This window comes from Monodon monoceros, unplaced genomic scaffold (genome assembly GCF_005190385.1).
Source record: "Monodon monoceros isolate NGI ecotype Baffin Bay Population unplaced genomic scaffold, NGI_Narwhal_1 Super_Scaffold_22, whole genome shotgun sequence".
In the NCBI taxonomy this organism is placed as follows: Eukaryota; Metazoa; Chordata; class Mammalia; order Artiodactyla; family Monodontidae; genus Monodon; species Monodon monoceros.
In genome coordinates this window covers 97,105,411-97,126,558 of record NW_021703779.1, presented here as the reverse complement: position 1 = coordinate 97,126,558, position 21,148 = coordinate 97,105,411, and the positions used below count along the sequence as shown (strand labels likewise).

At 39.8% G+C, this 21,148-nt stretch overlaps 1 protein-coding gene and 1 pseudogene across 1 annotated transcript in view; both read right to left on the bottom strand.

The window, feature by feature from the left end:
- PLS3 (plastin 3) overlaps window positions 1-16,370 on the bottom strand; it is a 90,144-nt gene extending 73,774 nt beyond the window's left edge. Inside the window, exon 1 of the mRNA XM_029240939.1 lies at window positions 16,284-16,370. The gene's annotated coding sequence lies outside the window, so the exon portion shown is untranslated. The remainder of the gene's footprint in view (window positions 1-16,283) is intronic.
- LOC114905866 lies at window positions 8,096-15,050 on the bottom strand (annotated as a pseudogene).
- Window positions 16,371-21,148: the final 4,778 nt, after the last annotated feature.

Genomic DNA, 21,148 nt, shown 5'->3' with positions numbered 1-21,148 from the left:
GCGCTTCCATTGCAGGGGGCACGGGTTCAATCCCTGGTCGGGGAACTAAGATCCTGCAAGCCACGCGGTGTGGCAAAAAAAAAAAAAAAACAACAATGATAAATCCTACAATGTATATCCAATATATTGGCATTAGAGTTTTCAATATCCTTTGCATGGGGGCTTCCCTGGTGGCGCAGTGGTTGAGAGTCCACCTGCCGATGCAGGGGACACGGGTTCGTGCCCCGGTCCGGGAAGATCCCACATGCCGCAGAGCAGCTGGGCCCGTGAGCCATAGCCGCTGAGCCTGCGCGTCCGGAGCCTGTGCTCCGCAATGGGAGAGGCCACAACAGTGAGAGGCCCACGTACTACAAAAAAAAAAAAAAAAAAAAAAATCCTTTGAATGCAATACAATGTAGGAAACTCTTTAAGATCAATGATTAGGACTGCAGCTTTGTAAGCATAAGAGTACTTTGGTTGAAGATACAACCTAGAAAATAATTTACCACTTCAAAGCTATTACTAATGAATTTTCATTAGCTATGGAAGAGTTGGTCGAGTTAAATAATGTTGCTTAAGTTATAGGTGAAGTGAGTTTCAGAGAGTTTATGTCAACTTTAAAGACATGGCATTTGCCATTTTGTTAACATCTGAAAGAAAACTCCAGATTGTATAAACTGATTCAGGGTGGAAGAGGCATTCCTAGTGAACCACGCTGGACTCTGGATGTGGTATTTAAATTTATGGCAAGAATAGTGATGGATTAGGTATCAGGAGACCCCATGCCCCACCACTGTCCACCACTGCATTAGACCTCTGTCGCCTCATCTGCAAAAATCAGTGGCTGGATTAGACTCTGAGCTCTTCAAACGATGGCACATTATGTTATTTATCTTAGTGATAACAGTGTCTAGCACACTGTTGATGATTAATAAAGGCCTGTTAAATGAATTAAGTAATTAAATAGGAAGTTCTAAATGTGTCTCAGGGAAATTGTATCTTTTCTTTACTGAACTGCAGCCCTCCTCTCTCAGGGAGGCCTATCCTTTCCTAGTTGGCCTGCCCAGAATAAGGCAACTAGGTCCAAGAACTTCTCTGTGGGTTGAATACAGAAGATAATGGCAGAGATCGGTTCTAGGTGTCATTAGCTATATTGACCTGAAGGGTTCTTTAAAGAAAAACTCTGATCTGTAACTGATTCTTGTTATCATCCTTGGATAATCCCTCCTTCTCGTGTTCATCCCTGAAGAGTCAAAAGGTAAAGACTCCCTCAAACTGCTGAACTTTCTAAATGTAAAACACCAAGCTCTTCTGAAAATGTCAAGTGTCAAATGTACTCAATATTATTTCTGGATGGATAGACAAGAAACTAGTACTAATGGTCACATCCTGGGAAGGGAAATGGGGGATCGGAGTCAGGGGCAGGAGGTTTATTTTCTTTATGTCCCTTTATAGCTTTTGAATTTTTTTCTGTGTATGTATTTCATATTTGAAGCGTAAATTTTTGTTTGTTTGTTTGTTTTTGCGGTACGCGGGCCTCTCACTGTTGTGGCCTCTCCTGTTGCGGAGCACAGGCTCTGGACGCGCAGGCTCAGTGGCCATGGCTCACGGGCCCAGCCGCTCTGCGGCATGTGGGATCTTCCCGGACCGGGGTACAAACCCACGTCCCCTGCATCATCAGGCGGACTCTCAACCACTGTGCCACCAGGGAAGCCCTTGAAGCGTAAATTTAAAAAATAAATATTAGATGTGCTCAATAATGCTTTAGGCTGACTGAAAACCATTGTGTTTCAAAGCATTTGTCATTTACTTCTGCAATACTTAATACTGCTTACTTTTGTTCCTTATACTAGGTATTCAATAAATGTGTATAAACAAGGAATTTTGTATAAATCTGTTATACAAGTTTTTAAAAAGGTGATTATAGAACTTTTACAGGCTTTCCATTATTCAAGCAGAAATATTACTAAGGAATAAGGTAGTGTTGGGAACAAGTTGATGATAATAAGCTACTGAGCATCAAGAAACAGGAAACGGGGCTTCCCTGGTGGTGCAGTTGTTAAGAATCCGCCTGCCAATGCAGGCGACACAGGTTCGAGCCCTGGTCCGGGAAGATCCCACATGCCACGGAGCAACTAAGCCCGTGAGCCACAACTACTGAGCCTGTGCTCTAGAGCCCGCAAGCCACAACTACTGAGCCCGCGTGCTGCAACTACTGAAGCCCGCATGCCCTGAGCCTGTGGTCCACAACAAGAGAAGCCACCGCAATGAGAAGCCCGTGCACCATAACAATGAGTAGCCCCCGCTCGCCGCAACTAGAGAAAGCCCACGCACAGCAACGGAGACCCAACACAGCCCAAAATAAATAATAATAATAATAAATGAAATTTTAAAAAATAAATAAATTTAAAAAGAAACAGGAAAAAATTAGCTACACTTAGATGTAGAAATCAATATTGTTCAGAGTCAAAGCAAGGATCTACATTAACAGCAGACCAGTGATAAATGAAATGTTATCTTGTCAGTACCACTTCTAACTCATTAGCTGACCCATGGGTAGACATTTAATATTAACATATCCCATTATTCATAACAGCCAAAAAGTGGAAACAACCCAAATGTCTATCAATGGATGAATGGATAAACAAAATGTGGCATATCCATACAATGGACTATTATTCAGCCATAAAAAGGAATGAAGTACTGATGCATGCTATAATGTGAATGAACCTTGAAAACAATATGCTTAAGTGAAAGAAGTCAGTCACAAAAGACCATATGTTCCCTTTATACGTGAAAGTCCAGAACTGGGAAATCTATAGAGACAGAAAGTAGATTAGTGATTGCTTAGGGATGGGGAGGTGGTGGGCTGGGGAGAGGCATAGCTTAAAACTCTGGAGTTTTAAGCCTCCTTCATCCTTCCAAGACGATGAAAATATTCAAAACTTGCTGATGGTTGTGCATATCTGTGAATATACTAAAATCCGTTGAACTGTACAATTTACATGGTTGGTACACAATGTGAATTCTCTCTCAATAACTGCTTTAAAAAGTGAAAAAATATTAATATGTCCCAATATCCTCGTTGATTCTAAAGTTAAGCAGTTCTCACAATGAAAGTGCCATCCATATGTAACATTCACTCCTGACCATTCACTTAAGACAAGTAAAGGAGGAAGAAAACCAAGCAAGCCATTTGCTTAGTTTTCTGACAGGTTCACATCAATATGTATTTTATTCAATATGATTCATAAGTTACCCATTTGCTGATTAGGTTTTCACAATTTAATCTTTATCAGCAAGGGCCATCCATGGCCATTTGTACCCTCTTTCAAATGTATTATATTTATGGAGACCTGCTGTGTGCCAGGTGTACTGTGAAAGAACCAGGAGAATGGGTTTATTTTCTTTTCTCCCTAGAAGAACAGTGTTTTCCATGGTACATGGCAGGAATTTAGTACCGTCTTTGAAGAAAACCATGTACAGCAGACAGTACATCCAGATATACTGCATTCATTTGATCCCCTCCCACCAAATGAAATGATGACCAGATTTGGAATCCTGGGTTTTCCAGCTCATTTTAAAGTCTGGGACAATCAAGAAGTTCACGGCAGAAAATTAAGGTGTCAGCTATACCTGTAGTTACTCGCTATTATCCTTGAGTCAGATAAAACTTAGCAGAATACTGTACTACAGAAAGTATGAGAGCTGCATGTGCAAGTAATGGCGAATCAATGTTTTTTAGGGCTTCTACATGCATGGACATTTCCACAGCTGCAGAACCAACTACTGCAGAAGTACACGCTGTGCACAACATCTACAATTTAGTAAAGCTGGAAAGAATTTTATTTTTGTAAAAACTAAATGGGGTGTGGCTCATTTTCTTGCCAAAGGGCTATTTTATTCCAAGACACTGGTGTCTGCTGACCTGCATTTATAGGCTGAGCAATGTTCTATTTACGTAAAATTAACTCATGGTCGGCACTTTTTTTAGGATGCAATAATTATTGCAAAGAAATGACAATGTTTAAATTTGATTTGTTCTTAGTTTAGATTTGATTATATTGGGTTATACATGAATGTCTTTGTTCACACAAGGTTTAAATTTAGAAATTATTTTATGTTGAGAAAAAAGGCCATATTTAAGTTCCTTTTCTACATGTAAGAATATTTTTAGGTTTCATGAAATCCAATATTACGTTTTTTCCTTCCAGACTGCAGGAGTATCTTACCATCTTTGTAGCCCTAGCACCTAACAGTCTTCATTAAACTTATTTTAGTTGAATGATGAAGCCATTCCACAAATAGACTAATTAAGGCATTGTCCATGTTACTATCATTGGCTATTACTCCATCTATAGTTTGTACTATCTCAATATATACTTGAGAACTCTGGGCACATTTTAAAGTTTTCCTGAGGGTTACATCTCTTTATAAATGCCTTATAGGCCGCCTTTTATATAATCTTTACACATTTCAAGGTACTTGACACAGCAATCAATCCTCCCTTCATCTTTACACAAACCTTCTCTGGTTAGGGAAGTTTGCCACCTTCTGCTTGCACCTATAAATATATTCTAGTTTGCTTTTATTTTTCGCGGGGCTGGGGGCCCAACTAATGCTGGAAAACTTTGATTTAGGATAAGATACCAAATGTATGGGTTGGCTTATATCTTTAAACATGTAAATCTATCAGTATTACTTTTTGGTTATCTATACTGCATGGTAATTTGGCTATATTTGTTTTTTAATTATCATAAGACAAAATATAAAATTTTAATTATTCATAACCACTTGCAAAACTGATTCAACTGTAGCTTTAAACTGGAGACCCACAAACTGCTCAAAATATTTGTTGAATGTGTCAATGTCCTTCATCATTTCCTGGTTTTTGCTTTTGAAAACTTCCACTAGAGGAAATAATGGGCATCGTAAATTTAAAATTAATATGTTTTGGATTCACCCATGTCTAAAGGCTACATGTCATCTTGGAAAGATACTGATTTAATTTATAACTCTGCCTTCCCCAGCATTTTAAGCTTTCACTAACTTATTTTCTCTTTTCTCCTATTTTTTCAAAGGTAAACTTCTAAACATTCATGTTTATACTATTTCTACTATCGTAGAAACACTGAAGAACTTGAAGCTTTTTTTTCCTCCCCCCAAAAACAGGCATCAACATTACCTATTACCTTTCACCCTGCTCTAAGCTAAATTTGTTAGTGGCAGTGACTTTATAATGGTGTCTGTAATGTATTAAAAGAGTCACGTTTCCAATTTTCCTTTGAGGGTGAATTTAGACTGTTGGATGGCATATCCTCATAAAAGGATAAATTAATGGTAAAGGGGTTTCTTAGATAAGCCAAGAGGCTTCTTCAACCTGGAACATTGTTAAAATCCTCCACATTCGTAATGAAAAGCATTGGAAAGTCATATTTTCACAATACCATTAAATAAAACAGAAAAAATGAACTATCTTATTTATCTTCAATGGTGATACTTAAGGAAAAAAACGTTTAAATTAGAGGAAAATGAAGAGGTAGCTACAGAGACCTGATAAAGATCACCTAAGGCAACATTAATTGACCTGTAAATGGGAACACTGATTGAGCACCTAATATACGCCAGTTTCTTTATAAATGTTCTCCTTTAATTTTAAAGACAAGACTGAAAACAAGTGATATTATCCCCATTTTATAGATAGTGAAATTGAGGTTTAGAGGAATTAAGGAACTTCCCCAATGTCACAGAGATATAAAATAGCAAAACCATGGGAACCCATATTTTATGCTAAAATCCATTCTGACTATGAAATATAGTGTGTACACGATCCCTCTGAGAACAAAAAAAGGAGGTGGTAAGAACAAGTTGTCCAGTCAGACAAAACTTTCCACATCACTTCCGGGTCATCATGGGATGCCCGGACCAACATGGTCCTTAGTGCCACCAGTGAACTGGGGTAAGGAGACAGACATCCAGGAAAGGTCTGTGAAGCAGCATGGGATAAGTTTAGGGAGAGATATGCAGTGTACAATGAGCCATTTAAATATACAAAATATTTGTTAAGTCAAGTGTTGTAATTTGGGGATTCACCATATACTGAAACTAGGCACAAATTAACTGGTGGCACTGGTGGCACCAGTTTTACCACTATTGGATCTCCGTTTCGTTATTTAAGCAACCTGAATGAAACATAAAACTTTGAGTTTATTGAGCATTGTCAACGTATAGGTACACATCATTTTATTGCACTTTCCAGATATTGCACTTTCTACAAATTGAAGGTTCGTGCTAACGCTGCATCAAGTGAGTCTATTGGCACCATTTTCCAATAGCATTTTCTCACTTTGTGTCTGTGTCACATTTTGGTAATTCTCACCACATTTGAAACTTTTTCATTATCATTATATTTGTTATAATGATTGGTCATCAGTGATCTTCGACGTTACTAGGACACACTGAAGGCTCAGATGAAAATTGGCATTTTTTAAACAATAAAGTATTTTAAATTATGTACATTTTTTTAGATGTAATGCTATCACACACTTAATAGACTAAAGTATAGTGTAAACATAACTTTTATATGCACTGGGAAGCCAACAAAATTGATGTGACTCACTCTATTGCGATAGTCTGGAACCAACTGAAGTATCTCTGAGGAGTGGCTGTACTTCAAGAGGCTGACAGCCTGAGATAAAGAAGCCTATCAACAAACACAGCCATTTCTATGTCTGTGAGTCTATTTCTGTTTTGTAAATAAATTCATTCGTATCATTTTTTTAGATTGCACATATAAGTGATATATGATATTTGTCTTTGTCTGACTTACTTCACTCAGTATGATAACCTCTAGGTCCATCCATATTGCTGCAAATGGCATTATTTCATTCTTTTTTTATGGCTGAGTAATATTCCCTTGTGTATATGTACCACATCTTCTTTATCCATTCATCTGTCTATGGACATTTAGGTAGCTTCCATGCCTTGGCTATTGTATATAGAGCTGCTATGAACATTGGGGTGCATGTATCTTTTCAAATTAGGGTTTTCGTCTTTTCTGGATATATGCCCAGGAGTGGGATTGCTGGGTAATATGGTAACTCCACAGATATAGAAAACAAACTTATGGTTACCAAAGGGGAAGAGGGGGTTAAATTAGAAGCTTGGGATTAACATACATACACTCTATATATAAAACAGATAACCAACAAGGACCCACTGTATAGCACAGGGAACTACACTCAATACCTTGTAATAACCTATAATGGCAAAGAAGCTGAAAAAGAATATATAAATATATATCTTTATATATATACAGCCATTTAACCAACTTCAGGATTAAAAGTCTCTTCATGATACTGAAAGTTTATGGTCACAAGTAAGCTTTCTGTACTTGAACTGAGTTTTACAGCAATCTGAAATCTAAAGGCTAATTAAATACAAACCTGTCTCCCTTCCCCAATTAACAGTTCAGTTTCAAAAAATAGAACTTCCTATGATTGTACACCCCACAGGATTCTACTTCATCCTCCTTTGCACCTGCTAACTAGATCAGAGGAAACCAAAATATTTCCAAGACATATACTTTACCTAAACCAGCTCCATACGAAACACTATATAAAGAACGGATTTTTTTTTTTTTGAGAGCCGCTGTTTGAAATCAAGGCTCTTTTTGCTTACACCAATGTTTAAATTTCAGAGACTGTCAAAGGAATTCATCTTTAAAACAAAAATCTTTGCAATTTCTCTTCTAAATATTTATCTCAAAGAAATAATCAGAGTCATGAAATGGTTTTTGCCCCAGGGTGTTCACTGAAGCATTATCTATAAGATATGGAAAGAACAAAAACTTCCAACAACCTGGAATTAGCGAAATAAATTATGAAATGTCCATTATATAGAATATCATGCAGTAATTTTAAATATTTTCAAAAATATCTGATTACATGAAAACATGTTCATAATATAAGTTAAAAGAATTGGATACAAACAGTATATACAGTATGATCCCAATTTTAAAAATATCTAACGTTCTACACAGGAAACAGATGAAAAATATGAACAGGTGGTACAATTATGAGTAATTTTTATTTTTCTTCTTTATAAACCCTTTTGTTTTCTTCTCATATATTTTTTTTGAAAAGTTAAAAGTTCCTTAATTTTTTATTCCTGGTACCACTACCACAATTTACAGGGCAATATACCTGATGTAATAAAAAGAAAAAGACAAAGCTACAACAGATAAAAGAGCTCAGGAATGTACATCTAATTGACACTACATTGCATTAATCAACAGCTGCACTTTTTGCAAACTGTGGCTATGACAGTCCTGAACAAGAAGGGTTTCCTGTTTAAGCTGCAGTAACTTTTCTGACTATGGATCATCGTTCCTTCTGTGGCAGATTTTTACAGTTCCTCTAATGCATTTGGGACGACTGTCTCAAAGTAACCTGCAGCTTTCCTGACAACTCCTCGCTCTCTCTCCTGCTAAGAACTGTAGCCCTTTTCTTCTGAGTTTTTAGAACCTTCTGCTACCATATCCACCACTTCCACCACCAGATCCATAACCATCACCATAAGGACTTCCCGAGCTTCTTCCACCAAAACTGCCCCCCTTCATGGGTCCATAATTTGATTGCTGTTGTCCACTATAATTTCCAAAATCATTATAGCTCCCACCACTACCATAGTTACCTCCAAAATTTCCTCCTTCATTGTAACCATCATATCCTCCACCACCGCCACCATATCCACCACCTTGGTTTCCATATCCTGGTCCACCACCACCATAGCCTCCTCTACTACTGTAACCAGGACCACCGCCATAGTTACCACCGTTGCCTCCAAATCCATTATATCCACCATCACCTCCTCCATAACTACCTCTGCTGCCACCACCTCCACCACCATAGCCTCCTCTTCCACCAAAGTTTCCACCACAGCCCAAGTTACCTCCACCACCTCCGAAGTTTCCTCCACGACCCATAAAGTTGCCAGATCCACCTCCCTGACCTCTTTGTGATCCAGCAGATTGCATTTCTTGTTTAGAAAGGGCCTTTTTCACTTCACAATTATACCCATTAAGAGTGTGGTATTTCTGAACAACAATTTTATCAACTGTATCATGATCATCAAAAGTTACAAAAGCAAATCCTCTCTTTTTTCCACTCTGCCTGTCTTCCATAACCTCTGTGGTTTCAATCTTGCCATACTTTTCAAAGTAGTCTCTCAAATTATATTCTTCTGTAGCTTCTTTAATACCACCAACAAAAATTTTCTTCACTGTTAGATGGGCACCAGGCTTTACAGAATCCTCCCTAGAAACAGCTCTCTTTGGTTCCACTACACGCCCATCAACCTTGTGTGGTCGAGCACACACTGCTGCATCCACCTCTTCAACACAAGAGTAAGTAACAAAACCAAAGCCCCTGGAACGTTTTGTTTGGGGGTCTCTCATCACCACACAATCTGTAAGTGTGCCCCATTTCTCAAAATGTTCTCTTAAGCTATCATCAGTAGTTTCAAAGCTCAGACCACCAACAAACAGTTTTCTCAACTGTTCTGGTTCCTTTGGATCATGGCTCTCCTCCCCCCGGCGGCGGCGACGGCTGGAGTCTTCTCATATTTTTAAGGTGGTCTTGTATTTTTTTAATCCAAAGTAAACTGATTAAAAAATATCCTAAGTACACACTACTTAAGACACTTTTCCAGCAGATTAACTAAATATACCTATTGACTATTATAGCAATAGGATATACCCTAGGAATCATGTCTTATCATTTTCACCTCTGAGAAAGCAATCTTAAATGGTAATTCTCCCCCACCTGATATACAAGCACCAAGATGTCAAAAACAACAATAAGAAATGGCAAAAATGGGAATATGCAAGCAAGTAAAGAAATACAGGAAAAAAAGCTTAAAAATTACATTCGTCTGTAAAGGACAATGTATTATTCAGTGTCAATAGCAGAATGTCAATCTGAGAGCAACACTATGTAATTAGAGCATATAATGTAGAATGCAATAATATGAATATTCAAAGCTATTATGCTGCCCTCTCAAATTCTATTTTATAGAAAGTAAAAATTTTATATATATACTTTTTATGTAAACAAGTATTATGTATACATATAAATTTAAAACAGCTTAAGAGAATCAGAGTTGTATTTTCAATATATGGGTTACAAGATTACAAAAAAATGATTTGCTATTTGATCTTTTAAAACAGAGATGGTAGAAATAAGAGGTCAGATTTTATAAAAGAAAATGATTTCTTTTAACAAAGAGAAACTTCTCTTCAGAACTAGTCATAGGATATCAGGTTATTTCAAAAGTCCTTTAACTCAAGGCTTTCTGCTTATTCCATTTTCATGAAGTGCTATCACTTCACAAATGCTATTTTAACAAATGTTAGCAAACATAATTTTAACAAAATAAAAATGCATAATAACACAAAGAATGACAGAGTTAAAGAACTATCATGTAATTGGCAAGATGACAATACACAGTGAAAATTAATTCCAAGTTAATAGTTTTGAGGGTGGGGGTTGAAAATAACCCCTAAGGGGCTTCCCTGGTGGCGCAGTGGTTAAGAATCCGCCTGCCAATGCAGGGGACACAGGTTTGAGCCCTGGTCCGGGAAGATCCCACATGCCACGGAGCAACTGAGCCCGTGTGCCACAACTACTTAGCCTGCACTCTACAGCCTGTGAGCCACCACTACTGAGCCTGTGTGCCACAACTACTGAAGCCTGCACTGCAACAAAGAGTAACCCCCGCTCGCCGCAACTAGAAAAAGCCCACGCACAGCAATGAAGACCCGATGCAGCCAAAAAAGAAAAGAAAATGACCCCTCACAAGTCATCTAGCCCAACACGTTTGTTTTTCAAATGAAGACCTGCATTAACTTCTCACCTTTTCTGTGTTAATGATGGCACACCACTTAAACATAAGTTTATCTCCTCCATTATGCACTTTTCCATATCTGCATGTGCAATTTAGAGTGCAATTATAAGGAGAAACATTTGATTTTTCATGCGTAATTTTACACAAAACCTCCTATTACGGGCAATCACAAAACTAAGAATGAAGTATGATAAGCCAAAGTATTTTATAACCATTACCAATGAACGCCAAAATACTGCTCAGTAGTTACTTGGGAAAGGTTAAAAAAAAAAAACCACCACCACATTAATGGCTTTTACAGGCTACTTGGCACAATATTTGAGGGAAAAAAATTATAAGAAAGTATTACACATATAGGTTTTTATTCTCTTGTTATCAACCATTTCTCTTATTTTTCATTACATTATGTCTGGCTTTATTTCTTCTTAGCTTGTAAAAGCGGATGGCTGGAGAACATTTACAGACAAGTAAAAATGTGGCAAGGCTTAAGTGATGAGAATTCTACCATTTCTGTAAACTCTTATTAAAGCTTTAGTGTTTCTATGATATACTACTACAATACTTTGAATTTATATAGCACCTGTCTGCTGAAGAACCAAGGCTTACATAGCTCATTTATCCTTTCAGCATGCCTGTGAAATACACAGATTGAAAACAGATGGCTTACAAATAAAGTAAAATCCAGATATGAAAACAGAGAACTTCCATGATTTACTGAAGATGGCCTGTCTGTGCAAACTGTAGAAGCCTAAAAGATCCTGGAGTCCACACTCAATGCCTTTTCCAATAAACAACACTACCTCCTTATCATCAAACAAATTTCTAGACCGTTAAGAGAAATTAAGCTTTGTCATAATATAAAATCAGTAAGTTTAATATGCCAAAAATCCTGATAAGGAATGATATAAATGGTACCTCTATATTTTAAAGAAAAAACATTAGTCACGGAATAAGTCACTGGCGACTGGAGAGTCACCAATTTGCCTACAAGGTATTTAGCTTGGTTCAATATAGTTGCATTAAAATTGGAAAAAAAATCAACTGATAAATATAACTGAAATAAGCCAGACTATATCTATATAAAAGATATATCTTACAAAAGAAAAAAAAATCCCTGCAAACCAAAATCCTTGAGCCATGCCCTCATTTTATAATTGAGAAAATGCGTGGTGTCTGGCACACGTATGTACTCAATGTTAATTATCAATATAATAATCTTAAGTGACTTTCTCAAGGTCAAACTATGAGTCAGTGGCAGAGCCATGTCTAGAATCTAGTTCTTCTGAAGCAAGTCCAACATACGTCCCCCTTAGCATTGTAATTTTCATTTAACAGCAATGCTTTTTCATCCCTAAAACAGTTTATACTCACCAATGTTTATCTTTCAAGTGCTAAGAATAGAGCAAATTCAATGTTATTAAGCATATTGAATTTTTGGAAACTGTCTCACCTCCATAACTACCATTGGCCCAAGTATTATCAGATCTTCTCCTGAGACTGACATTTCATGATCAGACAGTTTTTTATGTTTCTAGGCCATAATTTTAAGCAAAGTTCTCATCACTAAAAACAGCTAGTCGTGACCACTGGTACCTAAAAGACCTTCCAACAGTATAATGTATCCAAAAAACTTTTGAAACCTCCAACACAATGAACATACATCATATGGTGTGTCACTCTCTAGAATAACTACAGACTCAAAACATGATCTAGCTGTTTTCTTCTAAACTGAGTTTTATTATTTTCACAGATTAAACTTTCCCCCTCTGGATTACTTTTCACCAAAAGAGCATGAGCAAGTACAAAACGATTCCAAAAACAGTTACCCAAGTTTTCATGTATTGATAGATGTTCGTTTTCAATTTTATACCAGCTACTTTTGGAATCTGTACTAAACAGCAAAAACAAACAGTTTGGCATATTCATTCCACCTAGATTATAGCAATAGCAAATTCATGAATTTATCTTATGTGCTAAGAATATTATGTCAGTAAATTTCTTGGAAAGGCAAGTAGAAATGCTTAAAACAGAATATGGAAAAATGGCAAGTGAATTTTCTTCCTTTTGTCATCAGTTTCACCATACAGAGTCTCCTTAGTGCTCAGGCACCACTGCCAAGTTGCTACCCCCTTCTTTTCTGTAACAGTCACGCTGTTTGCCTAGGAGCAAAATTTCATGGGGTTCCTAATAGTGCCCTGGATATTGACATTCTGCCAGTATAAACAAACAGTCACAGTCAAGTCTAATGTGCTTGTAACCATTGGTAGAAGAGACTTAATCTCAACCCAAATATTACTCACTAGTTATAATTAATCCTTCTACCCAAAATGCATTGAGCCTAGACATTTTTAGCAATTGACTCTAAATGATGGCATCAGACTAGACTAGAGACCTTGGACCTCAGTGTTGATTGTCTGTGTTAAATCAAGGCAGAGCATAATTTATTTGGCTCTCCCACCCCAGGTAAAGAGTCTGATAACTTTCTAGATTTAATTGTAGAAATTAAGAATTAGACTCATAATCCTCTAATTTTAATGAGAGCCTGGGTTCATTAGATCATATGACTAAAAAATGAAGTCAGTAGTTGTAAATGAGTGGACACACCAAGACAATGAAAGACTGGTTGGAGAGCCTAGTGAGGATCCTGTTTTGACATGAGTTAATACTATTTTAAAAAGAACTTATCCCCCTACCACTTTAACCTCGTTGGATAGTTGTGCTCTTCTTTTTTTAAGGTTAAATATTTGTTAGGAGTTCCATCTAAAATTATATTATCACCTCTCTTCCACTAGGGGGGTCTATCTCCCAGTGTAGTTAACTCCAATTAACTCAGGTGCAGTTTGAGTCCACTTCCAGCTAATCTGTGCCGCAAGGCTAGCCTTGTGGTCAGAACTATGTGCTTTAAAGTTGTTCTAGTTTTTAGGCTCAGAAACCCATGCACAGCATGAAAATGTAGTGCTCAAGTCATTCAGAGGTTGCTGCAGTAAGGAGACAAGGATTTTTGGCTGAAGCATACAAAGCCAAAATCTCTTAAATATTCCCAGTTTCATTTTTAGCTGCCCTAGTTGTTTTCAAGACTGAATACGTATCAACTGGATCCATTTTTGTAAATAAGTAAAGCTTTTAAACTCTCAACCTCAGAGATTCCTCTGCCCATTTCTACACTCTGCAGTATATAATCTGAATAGCAAAAACTGCCATGTTTTTCCAACAGCAACCTTAACTTGGGCCACTTGGGTGGGTATTGGTCATTATGGGAGTCGTTTCTGTGGCCTCTCATTATTCTACTAAAGTACTGACAGGTAAAAACCCAACTAGCTCGATTTCTTAAATTTAGTGTCCACTGTTTTCCTGCCTGATTTCTGATCCAATTAATTCCAAACCACAATAACTGATGGTTAATTTTAGCCAAGAGATTATCCACCACCTTCAAGCAGATGCCTAATATAGAGAACAGTTCAACTGGAATATAGGCCAGACCCAGGGACATGGACAAAGCCTAATTTTTTAAAAAACACTATCTTATGGGATATGGCTTCAAATCTATCATTTAGGAATGAAATAGGGCACGAATAAATGGACGATTTTTCTAGAAAATAATTAGTAAGATATTTTTTAAATTTAGAAAAGCCATAACTAGATTGAAGGGCCACAGGGGAGATATATATCCCAGCACAAACATATTTCAAGCACTTATTTTAAAAACAGCTTCTGTTTTTTATTTTAGATAAAATCTGAGCACCAAATTCCCTTTCTGTTCCCCTCATCCAAATCCAAGTAGAACTCCCTTGAGTAGAGGCTAGTTCACACCGCCCCCTCCCCTTTTTTGTCACGGTAGTTTTGGGAAAATGAACTTCAGCCATTACATTCCAGTTTTAAAGTCAAAAGAAGTCATGTGACCATTACCCTAGGGGCATCAGAGACTTGGGGCACGTGATGCCAATTGACATATGTGGGGCTTCGGCCACTATGTTGGAATTCACTGTTAATTGGATCTTCAGGATCAAGTTTAAGCTCCCAAATACACTGTGACATCCTGTAAAGTGGAGTGTGCGCTTACGTCTCAGTAGTTTTTAATTTCACCTAGGTTTTCTACCTACTGTGCAGTCAGCCAGGCTCTCTTCCCCACCCCCCATCCCTGGTAACAGGTCGGGCACCCCGAGCATCCCGTCTATCTGATCCTAAACGGCGAGGCTCTCCATCCCAGTTAGTTCTAAACTCAACCTTGAGTACCACCCGGCATGTTGTGCAGATAGGGTGTGGAGCAAGAATTTGCGTCGCGTACAGGAAATGTCAGAAAGCATTAAGCCCACTCCACCTCCCAGGTTGGGATCTTCTGCCCTGGAGCCTGGCCGTCGGAGCCGCCAGCACATTAGAGCAAGTAGCAGCAGCGGCGGCGGCAACTCTGGGACTGGCGAGAAGCCCGGGCGGGGGTGGTCGGCGTCCCCCGGCGTCTCATTAGACCGCTAAGTACTGCGAGTCGGGAAATGTAAACACCGGCAAGTGCAGCTCTGTGGGAGGAGGGGATGTTGCCCTCGCCCCCCGCCCCTTCGGCTCTGCCTCCAGAGGAGCCCCGGGAGGTGCCGGGCGGCCGCTGCCCCGACCACGCGCTCGAGGCTGCAGAGCCAGAGGAGCTGAGAAGGGAGCAGACGGGCGGCTCGGGATCTGAGGAGAGGAGAACGGAAAGGTACTGCCCTAATGGCCCGGAGATGTCCTGCTACAGAAAGGAAAAAAGTGCTTACTCATAGGGAGACGCGGTGCGATAGCGATTCGCTCGCTAATGGTAAGGGAAGCAGGCGGCAGGCAGGCAACCAGAGCCTCGTTCCTGCCCTGGGCCACCGCACCCCGTGGAGCCCGGGGGCCGGGGTGAGCCCGTGAGGTCACCCGAGGAGGGCGAGCGGGGGCTGGAGGCGTCGCCGGCGACCGGCTCCGGGATTTCCTGAGTCCGGAGCCGGCGGAGGAGGGGGGGAGGAGGGTGGCAGTAGCTGAAGAAGGACGACAGAGGGAAGTTAGGCGCTTGGTTTCCACTTCGGGGCCGCCGCCACGGAAGGGGAGAAGGGCAAGGGCTGGCGTCAAGGACTCCAGCTCAAGTTTGGCAACAAGTTAAGAGCAACTAGTGAGAAAGCACCATCTCTCCAGTGAAAAGCAGAAAACGTGTTTGCGGCGGGCGGTGGTCGTGGGGAACACTCGGTCACTCCCACCCGTCCTTGATGCGAACGACCGCTTTGGCGCCCAAGGTCTAGGACAGAAATTTCTGCAGCCTCCCTCTCAGTCCCCCGCCTCCCGTGCCAGGCACGTTCCTGCCGAGGTTCCCGGAGATGCTCTCTCCTGGACCCACTCATGCCCACGCCCAGGGATCCCGCTCCCCTAGTGCCCTCCCGCGCCTGCAGAGCACTTACATAAAGTCGCAGAGCACCGGATCTGGCCAGACAGCCTCCAACCGACGCACTCAGACAACTTCTGCCGCTCGGAATTTTTGCGGCTGTGGTTCTAAAGCCAGCGCTCCCTCCCCTCCTGCCAGCCCCCTCCGCCCCTCGGCCGCCGCCATTGGCTCCGGTGGTGCTAGCAGTCAGCTGGGAACCAGGAAGAGGATTGGGCCACGAGCCTGTCACATCAACTGGGTGGGGAGTTGGGAGAATAGGCACCGGGATGGGCGCCCTGGACGGATGGGGACTGTAACTCTGCGGCTGGGAGCGGAGATTGGTCCTCCGCTCTTGTTTCTTCCCCTCCCTGGCTATGAAGAGATTAGAAGTCCTCAGAGCCTGGCTCGGGAACCACGTTCCAAAAAATCGTACGGAATAAACGAAGAGATGAGAATGTTGGAGCGAGAGTTTGAACGTCACCAAGCCCCTATTTAAGTCTCTGGAGAGTACAGTTTCAACACCGAGTCGTAAAGAGAATCTCGGCATGGGAAGGGACTAGTAATACTAGTACTTAGTTTCTTCTGCTCCAATCAGCCTGCGTGCGGAACAACGCAGAGGGAAAACCTCAGCAATCTTCCCTTTCCAACGAGGTCTAGGGAGCAGATATATGGACAGGACGAGGTTCTCATGTTTTTGGCTTCGTGCCCAAGTAAATTGTTGACCCAAATCACCTGTCTGGTCTGTTTGTCCATGCGGAAAGGAATGAGAGGTGGAGGTGGGAAGGGAAGGTGGAAATAACGTGGTTCCCACTCGTTTGACTGGAAATGGATGTCAATTTTCATCAGTCTCCTTTCACCAGAGAAAACTTGGAGACATGCTCCTGCTTCCCAGAGGACCTTTTCTTCTTCTTGGCCTCTGTGTCATAATTGACCTCTTTCATTAATACACGCGGAGGTTTCCCCTCCTTATTGTGCATTCCAATCCTTTGGCTCACTCCAGGTCCAAAATCAGCTCCAAGGACCAGAGTTTGACGGATTCTCCAGGGTCAGGTCAAGAGACTGGCTTGTGGCACAGCTGTAGAAGAGAAAGGCTAAGCTCTTTCCTGTTTCAGTCACAACCATTTTGTTCAGAAAATGTGTGCTTGGAAAGTTTTTTGAGAATTAGAAATTGGTTCACTTACTTCTCATTTTATATTCACTACGAAAATTGCTAAATTAAGAGTGGCCTGGGACTTCCCTGGCAGTCCAGTGGTTAAGACTCCCAATGCAGGAGGTACGTGTTCCATTCCTGGTCAGGGAACTAAGATCCCGCATGCCTCAGGGCGCGGCCAAAAAAAAAAAGAGTGGCCTGAAAATCGAATGATCTTGTCAAGGAACCCTCACTTCATCTGCTATTATGAATTTCCTTAGAGAAATTAACCTATAGTGAGTGCCGGCGCTTCTTGAATGGGCAGAAGAGGGGAGTTCATATACTGCCTAAAGGCTACACTAGCAGAGAAGGAATTGGCACTGGGAAAAAGGCTCATTAAATATTAATTAATGATTAACCAACTGGAAGAACATATGAAAGGCACAGAAAGGTGAAAAAGAAATGAGAGAGCAATCTGGCTATCGGAAATATTAAATTTCTGGTATGAGAGATTTTGTATTGGGTCAGGTTTGGGTCAGCACAAAAATACTGATTTCAACATGTTCGTGTTGTGTGGACTGTGAAGTGTACCACCACACACATTTACGAGAGGATCCACAGTGAGATTTCCGGCTTTCAGTAATTGGCCCAAGGTTTGGTATGGTTTCTGGAATTCTTCACACAAAATTTCTAGATACACTAATACAGTACTTCAGTTTTCTACATTTTATGGCGTCTGTTAAGTCACCACTGAAGAGCTTCCACCTGCTTTAAAACTTAAATTTACAGACTTAGAATGTCTGTATGAAGGGACTGTGCAAGCTAAATTTTTGAGTATGGATATATTTGTCTCAATTACTTAACTTAGTATTCTATTTTAGTTTATTTTTCAAGTGTTAGAATTTAGAATAAGTCAAAATATTAAGAATCCTATGCATATGCTATTTACACTTTCCTGTTTTTTTCTTTTCAAAAAAGCTTACATAGAAGCTTTACTTTATTTACTAACACTGATGTCAGAATTCAGTAAGAGTTTGTGGTCAAGAAATGTCACTTTAATGGAAGTACAGTGGTCACAGTTTCAAAGCCACAGGGTGCCCAGGTAATGGCACTGTGTCTCAGTGCCTCGGTAGTTTCCAACAGATAAAACTTGCCCTATTTGGATGCTGGTTGAGATTCCTGTTTAACAAGCTCAACAAAGTAGAACTCCATTTTAATGAATACTGCTATGATAGCCATCTTGATGTAACTAAGCTACTTTCGTGTTACCCAAAATCTAAAAGTCCTTTTCAGAGGCTAACATTTTGCTCTAAGAAAGGAGCCTCAGACTCAAAGCTCTATTCAAACTGCATTTCTTTCTGATCTATCACACCATCAATTTAAGCCATATAGGATCATTCACAAAGTAACCCAAAGTTGGTAGTTTTCCTATCTATACAAAGAGGCTTGCAGGGACTTCCCTGGTGGTCCAGTGGGTAGGACTCTGCGCTCCCAACGCAGGGGACCCGGTTTGATCCCTGGTAGGGGAACTGGATCTTGCATGTATGCCACAGCTAGGAGTTTACATGCTGCAACTAAGAAGGCTGCATGCGGCAACTAGAAGATCCTGTATGCCAGAACTAAAAGATCCCGCGTGCCTCAACTAAGACCCGGTGCAGCTAAAATAAATAAATAAATATTTTTTAAAAAAAGAGGCTTGCACAGCTGGTCTTCAGGGTCCCTTTCAGAAGCTCAAAGGCAGATCATAGGGCCTAATTCATCTTTTAAAAACTGAGTTATAATTAACATACAATATTATATTAGTTTCACGTGTACATGTTGATTTGATACTTTTATATGAGATGATCATCACAATAAGTCCACTTACCATCAATCACTATACAAGTTGTTATAATATTATTGACTATATTCCGTACGTGTACATTACATCCCTGTGACACTTTATTTTATAGCTGGAAGTTTGTACCTTTTATTCCCCTTCACCTATTTCACTCATTCCCCCATGCCTCCTCCATTCTGGCAACCACCAGTTTGTTCTCTGTATCTCTGAGTCTGTTTCTGTTTTGTTTTGTTTGTTCGTTTGTTCTGCTTTTTAGATTCCACATATAAGTGAAGTCATACGGTATTTGTTTTTCTCTATCTGGCTTATTTCTCTTAGCGTAATACCCTCCAGGTCCATCCATGTTGCCACAGATGGCAAGATTTCACTCTTTTTTATGGCTGAGTAATATTCCACTGTATGTATGTACATCACATCTTCTTTATCCATCCCTCTATTAATGGGTACTTGGGTTGCTTCCATATCTTGGCTATTGTAAATAATGCTGCAGTAAACATAGGAATGCATATATCTTTTCAAATTAGTGTTTTTGTTTTCTTTGGATAAATACCCAGAAGTGGAATTGCTGGATTGTATGTTAGTTCTATTTTTAGCTTTTTGAGGCACCTCCATATTGTTTTCCATAGTGGCTGTATCAATTTACATTCCCACCAACAGTGCAAGAGGGTTCCCTTTTCTCCACACCCTCTCCAGCATTTATTGTTTGTAGATTTTTTGATGATGGCCATTCTGACTGGTGTGAAATGATATCTCATTGTAGTTTTGATTTGCATTTCTCTAATGATTAGTGATGTTGAGCACCTTTTCATGTGTTTGTTGGCAATCTGTATATCTTCTTTGGAGAAATGTCTGTTTAGGTCTTCTGCCCATTTTTGGATTGGGTTGTTTGTTGTTTTGTTATTGAGCTGCATGAGCTGCTTGTAAATTTTGGAAATTAATCCTTTGTCAGTTGCTTCATTTGCAACTATTTTCTCCCATTCTGAGGGTTGTCTTTTGGTCTTGTGTATGGTTTCCTTTGCTGTGCAAAAGCTTTGAAGTTTCATTAGGTCCCATTTGTTTATTTTTATTTCCATTTCTCTAGGAGGTGGGTCAGAAAGGATCTTGCTGTGATTTATGACATAGATTGTTCTGCCTATGTTTTCCTCTAAGAGTTTGATCACTTCTGGCCTTACATTTAGGTCTTTAATCCATTTTGAGCTTATTTTTGTGTATGGTGTTAGGGAGTGATCTAATCTCATACTTTTACATGTGCCTGTCCAGTTTTTCCAGCACCACTTATTGAAGAGGCTGTCCTTTCTCCACTGTACATTCCTGCCTCCTTTATCAAAGATAAGGTGACCATATGTGCATGGGTTTATCTCTGGGCTTTCTATCCTGTTCCATTGATCTATCTTTCTGTTTTTGTGTCAGTACCATACTGTTGTGATTACTGTAGCTTTGTAGTATAATCTGAAGTCAGGGAGCCTGATTCCTCCAGCTCTGTTTTTCGTTCTCAAGATTAATTTGGCTAATCGGGGTCTTTTGTGTTTCCATACAAATTGTGAAAGTTTTTGTTCTAGTTCAGTGAAAAATGCCAGTGGTAGTTTGATAGGGATTGCATTGAATCTGTAGATTGCTTTGGGTAGTATAGCTAGTCATTTTCACAATGTTGATTCTTCCAATCCAAGAACATGGTATATCTCTCCATCTGTTTGTATCATCTTTAATTTCTTTCATCAGTGTCTTATAGTTTTCTGCATAGAGGTCTTTTGTCTCCTTAGGTAGGTTTATTCCTAGGTATTTTATTCTTTAATTGCAATGGTAAATGGGAGTGTTTCCTTAATTTCTCTTTCAGATTTTTTATCATTAGTGTATAGGAATGCAAGAGATTTCTGTGCATTAATTTTGTGTCCTGCTACTCTACCAAACTCATTGATTAGCTCTAGAAGTTTTC